The sequence below is a fragment of the Schistocerca nitens genome, chromosome 10, assembly GCF_023898315.1.
Source record: "Schistocerca nitens isolate TAMUIC-IGC-003100 chromosome 10, iqSchNite1.1, whole genome shotgun sequence".
Classification (NCBI taxonomy): domain Eukaryota; kingdom Metazoa; phylum Arthropoda; class Insecta; order Orthoptera; family Acrididae; genus Schistocerca; species Schistocerca nitens.
This window is the reverse complement of record NC_064623.1, coordinates 21,602,223-21,622,547: the sequence shown is the minus strand read 5'-3', so window position 1 is coordinate 21,622,547 and position 20,325 is coordinate 21,602,223. Positions and strand designations below refer to the sequence as shown.

General features: G+C 38.6%; 1 pseudogene; it reads right to left on the bottom strand.

The window, feature by feature from the left end:
- Window positions 1-4,862: 4,862 nt before the first annotated feature.
- Window positions 4,863-7,170, bottom strand: LOC126209809 (uncharacterized; annotated as a pseudogene).
- Window positions 7,171-20,325: the final 13,155 nt, after the last annotated feature.

Here is a 20,325-nt window from a genome sequence, read left to right as displayed (position 1 = left end):
TGCACATACGTTTCATTAACAAACATTCCAATGCATCGATGCAACATAAATGCTATTAAAAGCTCAATACAGTACTTCCACAAAGAGTGAGGTGGTCAGGACATAACTGTCAAGAGAATGATTGGTACATGGACTGAAGAAGTTGTTTGCTGGATTGCGAGAGCTGAGTACAGACCAGGATGACAGGGAGGTATGTGGTAAGTGGTTCAGTAACGATGACTAAGATATGGTCATAATTTTTTTCTCAGTTTAAGGACACGAGAAGTTCCTCTAGGACTGCTGAGAATGACTAATCTGATAACTCATCCTGATTTCTCTTTCAATTATGCGTTCTAGGCGCTTCAGTCTGGAACCGTGCTGCTGCTACGGTCACAGGTTCGAATCCTGCCTCGGGCATGGATGTGTGTGATGTCCTTAGGTTAGTTAGGTTTAGGTAGTTCTAAGTTCTAGGGGACTGATGACATCAGATGTTAAGTGCCATAGTGCTCAGAGCCATTTGAACCATTTTTTCAATTCTGCATTTCTCACTATCCTGGTGTAGTCTAATAGAACCTGTAGCACTGATGTGTACTAACAATGAAAATCTGAAATTATGTGACATGTTTTATTAAAATCAAATTCAGCCAAAATTCACTCCTGAAAATTTTCCTACATCCTGTTTTTATTCTGCAGCTGGCAGAGCTGCTCACAAACATTCTGAGCGAGTCCGAAGACCGAGGAAAATCGAGGACGCAGCAACCGAGGCAGCCTCCCAGAGTCGACGTCATGTCAACTGGCAAACCACCCGAAATCCACAAGTTCCGCCCACAACTAGAAGACAATCTGAAGAGTGTCCTCAAGCTCAAACCACGACAGCCGCAACTCAATGCTACCGTCCACCTGCCTCCGCTGCAAACTGCAAAGGTGCCTGCGAATGACGCTGAAGAGGACTTGAAACACATTCTTCCGACTCTCGAGGAGACACTTGGCTGTATTTTGGAAGACAGTGAGGCTGAGGTATTTACCTCGACCAACCGGCCGGCACTACCACCATTACATCCGACAATGACGGACAGCAAGCAACCGCCGCACACGACGGAGGTGCCACTGACCGATGCTGCAGAGGACTTGAAAAACATTCTTCCATCTCTCGAGGAGGTACTCGGTGGCATTTTGAAGGACAGTGAGGCTAAAGTACCTACCACAACCGGTCACTCAGTGATACCACCAGCACGTACAACAATGACAGACAGCAAACAACTGCCGCAAACAACAGAGGTGCCACCGACTGATGCTGATGAGGATTTGAAACACATTCTTCCGACTCTCGAGGAGGCACTCGGCAGCATCTTGAAAGACAGTGACGTCAAGGTACCTACCACAACCAGTTGGTCAGTGATACCACCGGCAAGTCCAACAATTACAGACAACAAACAACCACCGCAAACGACAAAGGTGCCACCGACTCATGCCGAAGATGACTTCAAACACATTCTTCTAGCTCTTGAGGAGGCAGTTGGCAGCATCCTGAAGGATAGTGAGGCTGGAATATCCAGCACAACCAATCAGTCAGTGATACCATCAGCACATCAGGCAACAACTGACAGCAAACGACTGCTGCAGACAACAGAGGTGCCGCTGACTAGTGCCGAAGAGGACTTGAAACACGTCCTTCCAGCTCTCGAGGAGGCACTTGGCACCATCTTGAAGGACAGTGTGGTCAAAGTACCTACCACGACAAGCCGGCCATTGTTACCACCTTTATCTCCGACCACAACAGACAAAAGACAACACTTTTCAGCAGTCCGGCCCCAGCCAGAGGACACCGTCCGACCCATTCTGGAGAAAACTCTGTTGGAGCAGGAAGCAACTGCTCAACAGCAAACTTCTCCACCATTTGTCTGGCACCACAGACCAGTGAAAAAAAAAGGATTACTGTTTCGATAACTTCCTGCCAGAGTAGGAGTGAATGTTCAGGGATATTTTGCATACCCATAAATCCAATCATAGTGCCACATTCCCTTACACAACTGATGCTATGAGCTCTACGAAGACGCCTATCTTTTCTGTGTCAGAACCCACAGAACAGTGACTGTTCTCCCAAGATGACCTCGTAGTTACTTACATGTTCCACAGTGCAATCAGTCTGTCTTCAGATAAGGAGCTTCTCTTCCAGGCAGTTAAACCTATCTTGCAGGATGTGCTCAATACCCAAAATTTGCACCAAACAAACAGTAGGCACAGTTGTGAAACGTTAGAGTGACACTGGCTAACACTGTGAACCAGATAGCTACTGTCAGATGGGGTTAAGCTGACAGAAAAGTTAAAATGGTTTGAGATTTTAAAAAATTCTCAAGCCCAATGATTGGTAGAAGGGGAGATTATTTTATTTTGAAGTGAACACATCGTGGTTCATTGTAAAGTGAACACATTATTTGTGTATGTTCACAAAGCAAATTTGTGGTCGCATTTTCTTGTTCTTAACCTTTCTTTGTATGTTACTCTGAAATTCGTATTAAAATTTAGTCATCATGTCAGATTTATTTTTCAATTATTGATAAGTTTCAGAACAACTGAGGTGCTGAGAACCATAAGGACCTTCATTGATTTTAAGATTGTAGCGTGTATGCATGCTCCTGGAATTTGTAGCTCTTATGGTGAACCTCCTTCATCTATATCTGTAATCCCACACTTTGTATATTAACACCCACAAAAAAGCTGTCTCGCCAATTTCTCAGATATTCATTTCCATATGGCCCAAAGCACAAAGCATAATGTTGTTGTTCTGCCCTGTTCAATTGTTATTTATGGTTGACAACATAATTTAGCATCTACATCATGTAAGCAAGAGTAATGCTTCATAATTAGAGGTATATTGGCAATTTTATCTGAACCTCAAGCCACAGCATGTGCTTAATGAATATTATGATAGTGAGGACCATGAAGGTTGGAATAGGTCATCATAATGTGTGTGTAGTGTTTTTCTGTCTGTACTTTATGTTCTGATTTTAGTTTCACATGAATTAATTACAAACTTAGCAACTGTCAAAAGATACTGTTGTCAGTAGCCTATATCTGGAAAATTTGCTAATTAACATTAATAGCAAATATATTCTTAAATATTAATTAATATTTCATAACAAAGTGGTTACATTATTTTTTTCATACGCAGTAGTTGATGAGTCTGTTAAAAAAAATTTCAGGCCTATGAGACTTCTCAGTTGTCTACAAAATTTGATTTTCACAAACATATGTTTTTCCCAAAACTTTTGTTTCTGTGATTTGGGTCCTTATTGTTCTCAGTGCCTCAATAAAAGTCACCCTAGTCACAAACAATTATTACATAACAGATTATCAGTCAAATTACAGTGTTGGTGAAGTTCACAGATGCAATAAGTATTTTAAATTTTTAATTTGTTACAGCAAACAGTGATAAAGACCATATGTTTTATTACTACAGCTCAACACACATGCTCTGAAAGAAAAACCAATATATTAATTTTATTGGTTTTATAAATATTTAGACTTAAAGTCCAAAACCAGTCAACTCATCCCATTTGATGGAGTGAAGATATTTTTTTAAGAAAGGACCATTTTTCAATAAAAATGAATCTAACTGATGTATTGTCAAAACTTTTCTTATTTCACTCCTTACACTCACGCTATTATGTTTTTCAAATCTTTGAGCGGAGTAAAAACACAGCTCACTAGAATTTACACAATGGATTTCTGTTTGAATTTTCACAGCAAAATGAAGATTGGGAAATGGGCATATGGCCTATCAAACTGGCCAGAGTGAGGTCTATTTTTGCACAAAAAAGTTTGAAAGTAATCAGCATAATAAAGAAAAACTTAATTATTGATTTGAGGGAAAACGGAAATAGCTAAAGTATTAAAAAATATCCAATTGCAGCATAAATTGAAACTCTTCCACTTTCTCTTCATTATATTCTCATAATAATAATAGAACACCAATCAATATTTATATATTTCATGCTTTCCGAACAAAACTTGAAAATAAAATAAAACTGAAAAAGTCAAATATTTTGTGGAAGGAATAAAACAGGTCAGAGACACAAATAACGCGCCTTTCGATGAATGAAATCTTGTACACCAAACAAGGTGATGATTGAGAAATGAAAGTCCAATGTTTAACTTAGAATTTTAAGGATTACTGGAGGAAATTTTTCTGGTAGAATTTCACTCCTTGGAGTGGCGGACCGATAGCTAATATTAACAAGGGTGCTGCTCCAGAAAATTTTGAGGCTTGATTTAAAAACTGTGTAAATGGAAATAAACATTGTCCTCACTCATCCAGCCCTGTCCCTGTTTCCATTCCAGCACTACACAGCCCTCTATTCAATCAACGCGCCCAGTCTTTTTACTTCTCTCCTTTTGCGCTACTGCCCCCCCCCCCCTCCTCTCCCTCCCACTCGTGTTCTGTCGAACATCCTAACTGCACCTAGCTGCCCTAACCACTCTCCACCTCATCCCTGCACACACCGCAGCAGCACTTCACCAACCCCCACCCCTAGCCTGCTATCCCTCCCCCTCCCCCCCCCCCAGCCTCCTCCGTAGCCCCACCCAGCTGTTTCGCGTGTGTGTGTATGTGTGTGTGTGTGTGTGTGTGTGTGTGAGAGAGATTTATTTTTGACAAAAACCTTGTTGGCTTAAAGCTTATTTGGAGACAGTCTTTTTGTTGTGGCTTTTTGCGACTCAGCATCTCTGCTATAAGGTGAGTAGCAACTATCCTTTTCATAATATTGTTACATTCAGTCCTGGATTTTACATTTATTCAGAATGTTAATAAAATCCTAGAAGAACAAAGTCAAATATCCTGCACTTACTTTAACCCAATTTTTTGCAGTTCAAGCTTGATCTGTTCATTTACAAAGGAAATCCATTCTTCTTGTTTTAATTGGCACAAGAAGATCGATAATTTTCTCAATGATCTCTGGATGACATCTGAGGAAATTTTTCTCCATTGAAAGCACTGCAACCGCATTTATACTTCGTGAACTCGTGGTGCTTTTTAGAAACGTTTTTATTCTTTTCAGTGATGGGTAGCAGAATTTGCCTCCGTTGTATTTCTAGGAACTGTCAAGAGGATTTTTAGCAGTTTTGTACCGTATTTACTCGAATCTAAGCCGCACTTTTTCCGGTTTTTGTAATCCAAAAAACCGCCTGCGGCTTAGAATCGACTGCAAAGCAAATGGAAGTTCTGAAAAATGTTGGTAGGTGCCACTACAACTAACTTCTACTGTCGAATATATGTAGCGCTACACAGGCATGCTTTGTAGGCACAAAGATAAATACTGGCGCCAAAACCTCTGCGTCAGTAAATAAATTAAAAAGAAAAAGAAAGGTGGAAGACGAGCTTTTTTTCTCCGCCCCGAGTTTCGACCACTGCATTTTCATACATTATCCAACGAAGTAAATACAAATTCCGTATTGTTCATCTTCGAATGTAGCAGAATTTCAATGTACTACGAAAATCCGACTAGCAAGACTGTTTAGGATGTTTGTCAATATGGCCAACTCTACGTTCTGAATTTTTTCCTACCTGTGAGAAGAGATGGTTGCTAATAGGAACCTGATGAAATGTGAATCACATGCAGTATTCTCTTCACCATAACAATAATACGAATATAAACATTTTGCCATGTATTCTTTCGTGTCATGTTTATATTCGTATTATTCTTATGCCTAATAGTGATACAGTCAGAAATGAAGCACGGCAACTGACTAGATTTTTAAATCTAAGATGACTCTAATTTCTGTGCAGAATTTGATGTACTAAAGAAGCGGCCGCAAAGATTTTCAAACGGAGAAAAATTTTCGCCTAACTCTCGTTCAGAACATGTTCTATCATACGCAGTCTATTATTTGGTTCTTGTTGATCATTATCAAAGAAAGCAGCAGTGTAAGTAACAACAGATAGCAGTCTCTTGCCATTGTTTCGCTAATGAGACGATTCCTCTCTCTTCTTTTAATTGTAAGCGGCGGTAGCGCGCACAAAAGTAAGCCGTGCTGCGAGCGGCGTCAGGCCGTAAACACGCACTATCAGAATGCGACAAACAATGAATGAAACAGTACAGTAATGCATTTTCAGCTTAGAGTGACGTGAACACCTGTAACAAAGAAAACAGCACTTACCAGATCAAAGCAAAATAAGCAATCGATTCAAACCAGACGGAGCACGTGAAAAAGGAAGGGTACTCGTATAAATACGGACGGAGCGCCTGACGCATAGCAATGGCTACCTGGTAAAGCTTAACTCCTAAGCTTACGACTCGAACCAAACTACTGTAGCTGTATCGTCATCCATTCGACCTAAATTGTGTCTCATATTACAATGGACCAACTTTGTTTCGATAAGGAGGTGCGGCCTAAAACTTTTCTCTCCCCTTGAATTTCGAGTCGCAAATTTCAGGTGCGGCTTAGATTCAGGAAACTTTTTTTTTTTTTCCTTTATTTCGAGTCTCATTTTTCAGGTGCGGCTTAGATTCGAGTGCGGCTTGGATTCGAGTAAATACGGTAATTTACTAAGGAACATTGTGTAGATTTCCCTTTTTTTGTTTGTTTACTATAAGTTTGAGCACTTCAATTACTTAACAATATTCACGAATATCAGACCTACAATATACTTTTAATTCAGTTTCATGCTCTCGTTTGTCAGTTGTGAGGTACACTTCACTGGTTACTAGTCTCTCTCTTGTGTAGGATACTCACTCTCAAAGCTAGCAACTACAACGTGTTTAGTGGAAGAATATCTGTCAATTATGCCAACACATGTTTAATCACACAGGTTCTTACATTCTACCATGACTGGCTTATGAGGATTCTCACAGTACTTCGAGCTTCTTAATTCTAAAGTAGCAGTTTTGAATATTGTGATATATTCATTAACTTTACACAAACTAATTTCTCAAGATTGCCTTTACTTGTAAATTATTTCACAACGAGGCATAATCTTATGAAAAAGCTCTAACCATAACTTGAAACTGCCATCATCCAGGTAGGCCTACTTTAAAATTCCTATTGTTCTGCAATGGTTTTATCCGCATTTGATGTTTATTGAATATTAGTAAGGCTCTTTTTTCAAGATCGAGGATTTTCATGAACCCTTTTTGTGCTCTGCAAGTCGAAGTTCCACCTTGTAGAACATGTGCAGGGAATTCTGATGTTCATGTGCTTCTTGAGAGTGGACACACATTGTGGTTATCTTCAGAAGTATACTGAAGTAACCAGGATGTTAGAGAAACACATTCTTGGGTTTCGTATAATACTGTATCTCTCATTATTAAGTTGGTGTGCATAACAATGAACCAAATGTGCATATTATAAACAGCTTTTGTTTTTGCTCGAACTCCTGCTGTTTTGGCTTTTCATGACATTTGAACCATAAAATGTGGGAGCTATGAGTTTTTGTCCATTTCCTTGGGGGATAACATCCTATTATTCTGAAATACATTTTGATATGCCATCTGCAAATGAAGAATCCCCAAAAATGCTCGTTAGTGACATAAGGACACCATTGAGCAGTGCTGGCTTGTGTGTAGGTGCTGTGGAACTGCAGCATGCGTGTCTCCACTTGATGTTATCAATAACATTTAATAAAATGAGTCCTTTTCACTTTAATTCCTTTTTTTTTTCTGTATTTGTTCCTTAAAGCTAAAAGTCAGTAGCCATCCCAAGTTTATGAAAAAATAAAAATACATGCTGTGCATAATTTCATGTATCATTCAAAGGTGTGATATATGTTTCTCTAACGTATTTTATTCCTTAATTTTAGATAAATCATTTCATAAAACATTTGACCAGTTTTTCTTTTATTCTGTTTTTCATATATTTTTTTTGCAAGTGGCTTCCTCCAGTCTTTGAGGTTCTATTTCCTGTATGTTATCAGATATAATGGTTACACCATTAGCTCCGAGATTCCACAATGGTAGTTATAAATGTCCTTGCAGATAGAAAATTCATTACAACACTAAAGAATAAGAGACTATACATACTTCCCTGATGGACAACCACAATAGAATCAGAGCTCCTTTGACACCCCCCCCCCCCCACCACCACCACCACAAGACTTATGACAGAAGTTTGGACACTGCTGTAAATGTCCGTAATGAGTCATGTATGGTACTCCAGGTCATGATGTTTACAGAGAGCTTGCCATGTTACTGTCTATGGTGCTCGGCCAAAAGCCTTTTCCATATCTAGAAAGAGCAAACCATGAATTTGCTTGCTTTCGCGAGATGTCTGCATTCCTAGTCTTTTTGTGTGAGTAGCATTCATGGTTCCTTTTTCTGCTGAGAATTAAAACTAACTTCACTGTTCATTTTTGCAATTATCCATTTGACATGTTCATTAGACGTTCTACATATCACTTTATTACTTTCTTCCACTTGTTAAATTCCCCTGCACAACATGCAAACAGTAGTGTCATCAGCAAAACAAATCCTTTGCACATATACCTTTAACACACATTCCCAGTGTAGTCATTTGAATGAAACACATCCAACATAAATACTATGAAAAGCTATATACACTACTTCCACAAAAGATGATGTGGTCAGGACATAGAGCCAAGAGAATGAATAGCACATGGACTGAAGAGGATTTGCTGGACTGCAAGAGCTGGGTAAGGACAGATGCGACAATCTCGTGGGAGGTACGTGCTAAGTGCTTCACTTACATGCATTTAGATGTATTCATTATTTTTTTTCTGAGTTTAAGGACACGAAAAGTTCCTCTACCTCATTTCTGTTTCAATTCTGATATTCTCCCTACTCTGCTGGGGCTAATGGAACTTGTAGCGATGATGTATATTAGCAATGAAAATCTAAAACTGTGTGACGTTACAGCCATTTCGCTGTTTTAACAACTCGATTATCAAAATAAAATTCCATTAGAATTCACTCCTGAAACAATTTTTGTTAACATATTTGGAATAAGAGTTATATAAATAAAATGATAATGAAAACTCAGTCTTGATAATAAAATAGAAGATAATTTGATTAGTGGTAGCCAGTTTCAATCTATACACAACACCTTCACACTATATCACACCTCTGAAAATATAACAAAGCTTTTTTAGAGGGAAATCCAGGTTTTTTGGATCATTATCTTGCTGCAAGACAAACCCTTTCCCTATCAGATGCAAATCAGATGTCTTGGCACGTCACTGGAAAATGACAAGATAATCCTTTTGGTTAATTTTCCCATGTACTTTCACCAAATCTTCAACTTTATTTCTTCGAAAAGATGCCCTATACCATCACAGCACCCCCTCCATGCTTCAAAGTTATAATTACACACTGACAATTCAAGCATTCATTGGGTAAACAGTATACTAATTACCGGCATTTACTTCCAAATATTTCGAAATTGGATTCATCAGTGAATAAGATTCTTTCCCAATCCCCTGCTGTTAAATGTTGGTGTGTCATAGCTCCAAAAAGCCTTTTGTTCTGGTTAACATGGTGCAACAATGGTTTGCTGCTGCTACATAACCCTGGAGTTTGTTTTCTGCTGGGTGCCATCCCACTCTTGACTCACTCATTGGTCTATCCCACATTGTGTTTCATTCTGCAGTCTATGTTTACTGTTCACTACCAAATACTTTTCCTGGCATTATGACATTTTCCTGGGTGCTCCTAAATGAGGACGATCATTGTATGAGCCTGTATCTCTATGCAAGTGTACGGTCTTGAGAAATCTGCTGTAGGAAATCTTCAATTTCTTTGATATTTGTCAGACACAATTGCTGTCTTGGTGCAAATAGATGATCTTTACCCATGAATCATACGGAATTTGGCACTTTGGGTCCATTTTCAGTTACTTTCGCTGCATGTGTTACCTTCTTTCATGGCATCTTCATACAAACAGAACTATAACTGAACAGATATATAAATAACGTATCTTACGGAATCCTGTCATCTGCTGGTGTTACACGGCATGTTTGAGAGAACAAGTGAAGTTAATTCTATGTACTCTGAGCAACATCACTATGTATGTGTAGGTACGAAACTGCAGCATTATTAATCGTTGCTTGAGCATACTATTCTATGTTCTAACCAGTAACTCAAATAGATCACTCCCATCTTGCTCTGCTGCAGTACATAACACATGTTTCCAAACATATGGAGGGTAGTGTACGTTATGTTACCATCGAGTATTTCCTCACTGGAGACTTCTGCGATCATGCGCTAGATGGTAGGTGAAGCTTCATCTTTATAACTCTAGCATACAGTTGAGTCCACTCAGTGCCTCCACGGATTACTAAAGGGTATAAATATTTTTATTTTATTGTCATTTATATTGTCTTTTCTGTATTGTTTGTGTGTTTAATAGTTCCCGATTTCCTTCTAAGAAAATTTATGTTAAATTTTTGGAGATGCCTTACAGTCTGAAGACGATCTGTATAGATTCAAACTGGTCCCAACTAATATATTATCTTCTATTTTGCAATCAAGAACGACTTCATCACTATCATTCCTGAAAAATTTACTACATCCTGTTTTTGTTCTGCAGCTGGCAGAGGTGCTCAAAAGCATTTTGAATGAATCTGAAGTCCAAAGACAATCGACAACGCAGCGACCGAGGCAGCCTCCCAGTGTCGACCTCGTGTCACGGAAACCGCCTGTGGACTCGACTAGCGACACAGCCAAATTCCAAGACTTCCTCCCACAACTAAAAGAGGCTCTAAAAGGTGTCCTCACTAAGCACGAATCGGCAGAGCTGCAACCACCGAGTACTGTCCACATGCCTCTGCTGAAAACCCCGAGGGTACCTCCGAGTCACACCGAAAAGGACTTGAAACACATTCTTCTGACTCTTGAGGAGACTCTGAGCAGCATCTTGAAGAACAGTGAGAGCAAAATATCTGGCACGACCAGCAATCCAGCACTACAACCAGGACATCCGACAACAACAGATAGCAGGCGAACGCCTCAAACTCTGAAGGGGCTACCAACTGAAACCAAACAGGACTTGGAACACATTCTTCCGACTCTCGAGGAGGCACTCGGCAGCATCTTGGAGGGCAGTGAGGCCAAGATACTCAGTACGACAAGCCATCCAGCACTATCACCAGTACGTCGGACACCAACAGACAGCACAGAACACTTTGTAGCAATCCTGCCACAGTTAGAGGATACGATTCGATCCATTCTGGAGGAAGCAGCATCGGAGCAGGAAGCAGCTGCCAAACAGCACACATCCCCAGTACCGGCCTGGCAATACAGGCCCCCGACGACAAAGGACAGCAGTTTCGTCAAATTTGTACCGGAGTTGAAGAGAGTTTTTGGGGACATTCTGAGTAGCCACAAATCTAATCAAAATTCCACATTCCCTAACACAACTGTTCTTAAGGGCACTATGGAAACCCCTATCAATGTGTCATTGTCCACAGAACAGCATCCACCCTCCTAAAGTAAGATCATAGTGTCAGACAATCCATCTTCAGATTCTGAGCCCCTGTTCCAGGCTGTTAAATTTACATTGCAGGATGTGCCACTTGCCAGGAATTGGGGTACAACAAACCACGGGCATTGCTGTGAAATGCAAAGTGTGACACTGGCATTGTAAACGACAAATGTCTGATGGTTACGTGTTAAGTAAGAACCATTTTTTGACAGTCTCCTCCATTCCAGAATGGACCTTCTGTTCTGCATCGCCTTGTATGCTGTTATGAAACTTATTGCTGCAATAAAACTGTGTACCAGACTGGGGCTTGAAACCCAGAACCTTGTCTTTTGCATGCCATGCTCTTAACAAACTGAGCTACCTAGGTGCAACTCGTGTTCACATCTGTAGTTCTGACAGTACAGTCCCCCTAGCCTACTTTGTGGAACTAGTAATCCTGCAAAATGGGCTGCTGCAGGGAAGTAGCTTAGCCACAGATTTGGGGATTGCTTTCATTATGGATTTTGCTCTGCAGTCGGGTGTGCACTGCGTGGCAGATTAAACCTGCTTGCCCAGATGGGACTCCAAACTGAGACACTTTGACTTTTACATGCAAATCCCCAAAAAAGTAAAGAGCCCAGGTTCAAATCCCAGTCCAGCAGAAAATTTTAATCCACCAGTAAGTTTCAACATTGTATTTATTCCTAAGATTCTCTTGCAAGCTCCCACAGCATCCACCAGTCTGCACTTCCAGAAGTACTTGTCCCACGAAATATATAGCAGAGTTTCAGTGACCTTCGGAAGGTAGGAGAGAAGCACTGGCAGAAATAAAGCTGTGAAGGCAGGTCACAAGTAGCACAAAGGTAGCTCGAGTCACTGAAGGGCACTACTGGCGAAAGGCAAGTCCTATGTACAAATACCAGTTCAGGACACACTTGGTTAGACAAGAAGTTTCAGTACGAAAGATGCTTGCCAGATTGTACTGGGTAATGGAAATATCACCTTCGCAGATGAATATACTTTTAATTTCAATAACCATTTCATTGTTTTCCTATTTAGACTCTTATTTGACATACCTACAGAGTACATTTCTTAATACCCACTCTGCACTGCATTTCATTCATTGGCATTTATTTATGCAAGATACCGAAAGGAGCAAATACTGGCAACAATAAAAGAGAAAAGGATACCCACAGCAACTGCATTCTTTCTTTTCCCTGGTATTTATCCCATCTAGTAAGGAGATTGTGAAGTTTTATTTCATTATTTGACTCTGTGGGTGGATGTCCTTCCTGATACCACAATCAACATAAGGGACGGAAGTCTTGTGCACCATCTGTCTGCATTAGGGTATTTTAGTTGTTTGTGAATTGTATTCTTTAATGCAGAATTTATGGACTAGCCCAACATTTGACAAAACAAGTGTGCAAAATGATACTGAGGCTGGCCACTGAACCAGTCCACAGTCATTAATCAGCCACGCAGATTCAATCTGGGCCTGGTGCACATCTTATTTTCACAAGCTAACATGCTGCATGTTACGCTATATAAGCACGTACCCACATCATCAATTAATAAAAAAAGACCAATTGTGATCAGTGGGGCAACTTGTGGCCAATATCTTAAGACTATCACAGCTGTGATGTCATATGACCTTTCCCCAGCAGTTAAAAGTAATTTAAAAAAGAAAATTACTTTTGACGTCATAGTATTGTCTGTAAAGTATGCTGGTTTGACATTCTATGATATCTGGAAATGACCTGTGCAACTGAAACAGACAGAAAATTAAAATTTTTGGTCAGCATATCTTAGTGAGCGTGGAGTTCTTTAAATATTTACAGGATGTAGGCCACCACCAATATAGAATTGAATACCATGTTCTCCTTCACAACTCATCCGAGAAGCAAGCCATATTTTTAAAGATTATTTCAACAGCTGCACCAAGCGTGATGACACAATGGTAAAATACTGGTCAAATATTCAGGAGGATGGTGATTAAAATCCTCATATGACCATATTTGGGTTGTACATTTATTCCCAAAATTGCTTAAGGTGAAAGCCAAGAAAGATCTTCTGAGATGCCAGAGCTGATTTTACACCATATCCTTCCCCAGTTCAAGGTTGTGTTCCTAGTGGGTTTGTCATGAATGGGACATTAAACTCAATTCATCCTTTCTTCAACAGTTGTTCATAACCCAGAAACATTGTTACGTACGTGCATGACAAATGTGAGAAATACGTGTGTTCCCAAGTTTTTTATGTTTTGCCAAGGACAGTAATTATAGTACAAACAAAGACACCATGATTGTGCCATAAAGAGCATAGAACTGCACAAAAATTTGGAAGGTGCTGTGGCTCCCAAGATTCAGCACTCAGCATAGCCTCCTTTATCTGCAGGAGTAGCCTTTCCATTACTTCAAGGACTCTTCAGTAACTATAACCATTGTTAACCGGAGTATGTTAACCAAGGAGACAAACTGAATCCCACTAGAGACTGCAAGGATGGGGTGTGAACAAGTGTACACATGGCCTACAGTACACAGTTTGTCTTAACCTCACAGATCTCTCAAACAAGCAATTTCAGATGAACAAAAATTACCTGTTACCAGAAAGAGACACCCACAGTCATAAAATGTACGAAACACAGTTTGTAAAATTCCTTTGGGTTCAAGCTCAATACCGAGCTAAACTAAGGTCAAAACTTGGCTACAGTGGTCAAACAGCTCAGTTCACAATATTTTTCACTCGGATGTATGTCTCATTGCGTAAACTGTAAGACAAAAGTGCTACCAGTACCCCATGCTGCCTTTTTGAAAGTGAGCAATAAGACTACTATATATCCTAAACATTCCTCATGTGGCACACACACTATATCCAACTTTTAATTGTTTTTAATTCCAACATGCTGTGCCTGACTGTAGCATGTACTTTACATCTTGTGCTTTCATTTCTGTAAGCTCCTGGTAGCTTTTTATCGCAGTGTTAGCACAGCTTCAAGAACAAAAGATAATTTCTGCTTGTTTGTAGTAATTTTGAACTACTGTAGAATGTATTTATGGTAGCTGCAATATGCTAATATAACACACACTACAAAATAAAAATCATTTTTTTCCTCTCAAAAATATGGCAATTTTTTCTCTTTAATGTAGCACTGGGTACACCTCTATTTCCACATTCACAAGATAATGCAAAAGGAAGAAGAGTGTTAAGAAGGTAAGGAATATGATGGTGAAGATGATGCGCTTCCAATAAGGAAACAGCCCAGTAAACCACAGCCTGAAGGATCACCAACCCCAGGGATGTTGTGTGCCATGAATCTACCTAAGATGATGAATAAAACTCAGAAAAGTCATTTCAGTTGTGTTTTGCCTGTATGTATAGATTAGATTAGATTCAATTTTTGTTCCATACACCCAAAAAAGGGATGATTCTTGTAGATGCGGAACATGTCAGTAAGTATAACAAAAAAAAAACATAAAACCATTTGAGTATAATACTAAGTACCCCGGATCATTTGTCAGGAGATCGTCAAAATATGTGAATACAATACAGTAAACTGGAACAGCTAATATTTATAGAATTAACACGCTGTCAGAATGAAACATTGTTATGCACTATTAATAAATTTATCATACACAAAATACTTAATCTTGACTGTTGTGACCAAGTGCTGTTGAAACTGAAATCAGACACACGTTTTTACTTAAGGTGGCCTAACAGCCTCTCTTAAGATTTTCATCTATAGAGTAGAAGAAGTTGCCTATCAATCCTGAATATTGGACCCCTTCTTGGATCAAGGTAGGTGATTTTATGTAGATTGTTCTTATTCCTAGTACTGATATTATGTATTGAGCTATTGGTTGGAAATACAGACATATTACATGCAACAAATTTCATTAAAGAATAAATATACTGAGAAGCAGTGGTTAAAATACAAAGTTCCTTGAACAGGTTTCTACATGATGTTCTTGAATTTACACCACAAATGATTCTTATCACACGCTTTTGCACACAAAAAATTTTTGCTCGGTTTGATGAGTTACCCCAGAATATGATCCCGTATGACATAATAGAATGAAAATAAGCAAAGTATGCATTTTTTTATATTTATATCTCCTACATCTGACATCATTCTCACTGTAAACACAGACTTGTTTAGGTGCTTAAGCAATTCTGTGGTACGCCCTTCGAGTTGTAATCCCAGAAATTTAACACTGTCGACCTCTTCAATCTCGTGTCTTCATATGTTATACACATGCTGGAAGGAAATCACTTACAGGTTCTGAACTGCATATAGTGGGTCTATTCAAAGTTTAATGACAGTGAATTAGCTTCATAGGATTTATTAATGTCAGTGGAAATTTGATTAGCAGCAATTTCTAAATCTGTACTTGACTTGCTACTTATTGCAATGTTTGTATCATCTGCAAACAAAACAAACTTAGCATTTGGCTATGTAACAGACGAGAGGTCATTAATGTACACAAGAAAAAGCAGTGGACCCAAGATGGAACATCGAGGAACACTACATCTAATTAATTTCCGATCAGATGAAGACTGACAGCTTACTGCACAGGTATTTCGCAATGACACCCTTTGTTTCCTGTTACAGAAGACTCAAACCATTTCGCAGCACTGCCAGTCACACCATAATATTCTAATTTACTTAAGAGAATGGTGTGGTTCACACAGTCAAAGGCTTTTGACAGGTCACAGAAAATGCCAGCAGCCTCTAAGTTGTTATCTAATGAATTGAATACATTCTTAATGTAAGTGTAAATAGCTTTCTTTGTATCAGAACCATTACGAAATCCAAACTGTGAGTTGGACAATATATTATTTGTATTCAGATGCTTAAGGAGACACTTGAACACAACCTTTTTAAATATTTTTGAGAAAGCCGGAAAAAGTGAACTTGTTCAATAGTATGGGCTTCATATCTGTGCAATGCGCTAAATGCAAAATATATCTGTCTTTCACAGAAAAAAGGAACTACTTTTCGCAGTTCTATTACAAAATAGCAGAATGGATTGTTTACACAAGGACTTTAGTAGATGAGCTAACATGTATTGTCCCACACTAAAATCATTGCACAGCAGGAGTGGCGCACTGTCGGAACAGAGAACACGCTCCAGGTTTCCCGCGAACACAGTTCTTCTGTGATACAGGTAACAGGTGCATTACAGTGTCCCAGAACAACACACTGGCCACCTATATAAACTTTTTACTCACAAAACTGAAGCTCAGGGCTTGTGGGGATGTGGTAGATAACCTCACACTCTGCACAAGTCTCTTCGGACAGATTCAAATGCTTTCTTACCAAACTTTGCCTCCTGGTCCAGGGCTTGGAGATGGGTTGTGTACTTTGGTGCAATCCTTCAAAAGAAACTTAAAAACATGTTTTATAAGACACTTCTACAAATTACCTATCTGAAATCAAGGAGTGGACCACTCCTGTAAGCTGTGTGAGAAGTAGCAATGTTGATTGAACAGGTCTCTGTTCTCATAAATTTTGCCTAGAACAGCATATGGAAGCAATTTCAACAGAAGTAGAATTTCACAATAAATCCTTCATAATAGTAAGTGTATATCGAGCACCTGCAGGTAACTTTAATCTGTTCGTAAACCAACTTGAAGCTGCACGGGCCAATTTAACAACCAAAAACAAAGAAATAGTGGTTGCTGGTGATTTCAATATAGATTTCCTTAAAGACTCTCCCAATAAGAACTTATTTGAGTTAGTAACACTATCATTCAACTTAATTCCCACTGTAAAGTTCCCCACTAGGGTAGCCAATTGCTCACTAACAGCCATTGATAATATTTTTATAGAAAAGTCCAATGAAAAAAATTATATTACAAAACCAATAGTCAATGGCCTCTCAGGCCATGACATGCAGTTCCTTCTGTTAAATGTTAATACTGAACAGGATATAAAATCTGTTAAATCTGAGCTCAAGAGGGTAATCAATAAGCCAAAAATTGATTATTTTAGGACACTCTTCAGAAACATTCACTGGACTGATGTTTACAGTGCTCATGGCATGAATGAAAAATATAACACTTTTGCTAATAAAGTGCTTACCTTATTCGAACACTGTTTTCCCCCAAAACTAACCAAGGTTAGAGCAAAGTCTACAAAGAAGCCATGGATTACTCAAGGAATAGGGCTATCTTGTAAAACAAAAAGAAAACTGTATCTGTCAGTCCGAAACAGTTCCGATGTTGATGCTATAGTACATTACAAGAAATACTGCAAAATATTAAAGACTGTAATACGGACATCAAAGCAAATATATTACAAGGAAAAGATATATCAGATAACAAAATAAAAACAATATGGGATGTAGTGAAGGAGGTGACCGTTAGAACCAGACATGAAGAGGAACAAATAGCATTAAGAGTAAATGATACATTGGTGACAGATGTGTATAGTGATGCAGAACTTTTTAACAAACATTTTATAACTGTTACTGAAAAGATGGGGTTGTCAGGTTCAGTAGATGCTGCTATGGAATACCTCAGACCAGACATTTCAAGTAACTTCCATAATATGAATTTGACCCTCACTACCACAGCAGAAATAATGTCCATCATAAAATCTTCAAAATCAAAAACATCTAGTGGATAGGATGAAATATCAACAAAGTTAATTAAAGAATGTGATTCTCAACTAAGTAACATATTAAGCTATCTGTGTAACCAGTCATTTATCAGTGGAATATTTCCTGAATGGTTGAAATACGCTAAAGTTAAGCCACTGTTTAAGAAGGGAGATAAAGAAACAGCATCAAATTTCTGTCCAATTTCACTGTTGCCAGCATTCTCAAAAATTTTAGAAAAAGTAATGTACAATCGGCTTTATAACCATCTTATCTCAAATAAGATACTGTCAAAGTCACAGTTTGGATTTTTAAAGGGTTCTGATATTGAGAAGGCTATCTACACTTACAGTGAAAATTTGCTTAATTCATTAGACAAAAAATTGCAGCCAACTGGTATATTTTGTGATCTGTCAAAGGCATTTGACTGTGTAAATCACAATATCCTTTTAAATAAATTAGAATATTATAGTGTAACAGGAAATGCTGCAAAATGGTTCAAATCTTATATCTCTGGCAGGAAACAAAGGGTGTTATTAGGAAAGAGACATGTATCAAGCTATCAGGCATCATCCAACTGGGAACTAATTACATGTGGGGTCCCAGAAGGTTCCATTTTGGGGCCCTTACTTTTTCTTGTGTATGTCAATGACCTTTCATCAGTAACATTACCAGATGCCAAGTTCGTTTTGTTTGCCGATGATACAAACATTGCAATAAATAGCAAATCAAGTGTAGTCTTAGAAAGGTCAGCTAATAAAATATTTGTGGACATTAATCACTGGTTCCTAGCCAATTCTTTGTCACTAAACTTTGCAGTCCAGAACTTGCAGTTCAGAACTTGTAAGGGGTGTCCCACGAGTATATGCCTAACATACGATGACAAGCAGATAGAAGACGTGGACAGTGTTAAATTCTTGGGATTACAGCTTCATAATAAATTCAACTGGGAGGAGCACACCACAGAACTGCTGAAACGTCTTAACAAATCTCTATTTGCAATGCGAATTTTGTCAGACACGGGGGATATAAAAATGAAAAAGCTGGCATACTATGCTTACTTTCATTCCACAATGTCATATGGGATTATTTTTTGGGGTAATTCATCAAGCCAAGCTAAAGTTTTCCAGGCACAAAAACGTGCAGTAAGAGTTATATGTGGTGTGAACTCAAGAACATCCTGCAGAAGCCTATTTAGGGAACTAGAGATACTAACTACTGCTTCCCAATATATTTATTCCTTAATGAAATTTGTCATTAAAAATATCACTTTTTCAAACCAACAGCTCAATTCATGGAATCAATACTAGAAATAAGAATAATATTCACAAGGATTTAAAGTCACTTAGTCTTGTACAAAAAGGTGCGCATTATTCACGAACACACATTTTCAATAACTTGCCAGCAGCCATAAAACCCACCAATGAAATTCAGTTTAAGAGAAGCCTAAAGCATTTATTGGTGGCCAACTCCTACTCCATTGATGAATTTCTCAGTAAAACCAACTAATATAACTTCTGCACAATTTCAGTGCAGTAATATGTTCATTGTATTATAGTAGTTGTATTACCCTTTTATTACCTTATAAATAAATAAATAAACTTTATTTTAAATTCAGTGCATTAGTATTTATAAAATGACTCTTTCATATAGTGTTCATTAAAAAATGATGATCATTCCACTTGGGACCTGTGGAATGGTACATTAGCTTATTTGTTTTAGTTGTAAATATTTGTCATGTATTGTTGTTTTTCTGACATGTTCTACATCCTGGAGGACCTCCTCACTATAGATCAATTGGAATTAAAGTAAATCTAATCTAATCAGTAACTGACTATTGCTCTGTAACTAAATGTGTTGGCAAGTTGATATTATGCTGGCAGTAGGAGAGAAACAGCCACCTTTTTACATAATTGAGTAAACAGAAGAGTTAAATGATTAATGGAAAATCTCATATAAAGATGTGAAACAAATACTAACAAAGAGATAGAGGGGCTGGCCAGTACTTACCTCAGCTCAGTACAGCCGATAGATACACATAAAACAGAACTGAAATTTTAAGTTCCTAGCTTTCGGAACAAATGTTCCTTCATCGGGGAGGAGAGAGGGGAAAGAAAGGGAAGAAGGGAAAGGAGATTCAGTTACTCACAACCCAGGTTATGAAGCAACAGGGAAAGGAAAAAAGGGAGGGTAGCGAGGATGGAGGCATGGTTGTCAGAGGGAAACCAAAGATATTCTACTCTAAGTACTGTGCCAGCTTCAAACCAAAGAGGATGCATACAGAAGTAAAGAGATATATAGTATAAAGATAAACACAACTATGTAGGATGAAAAG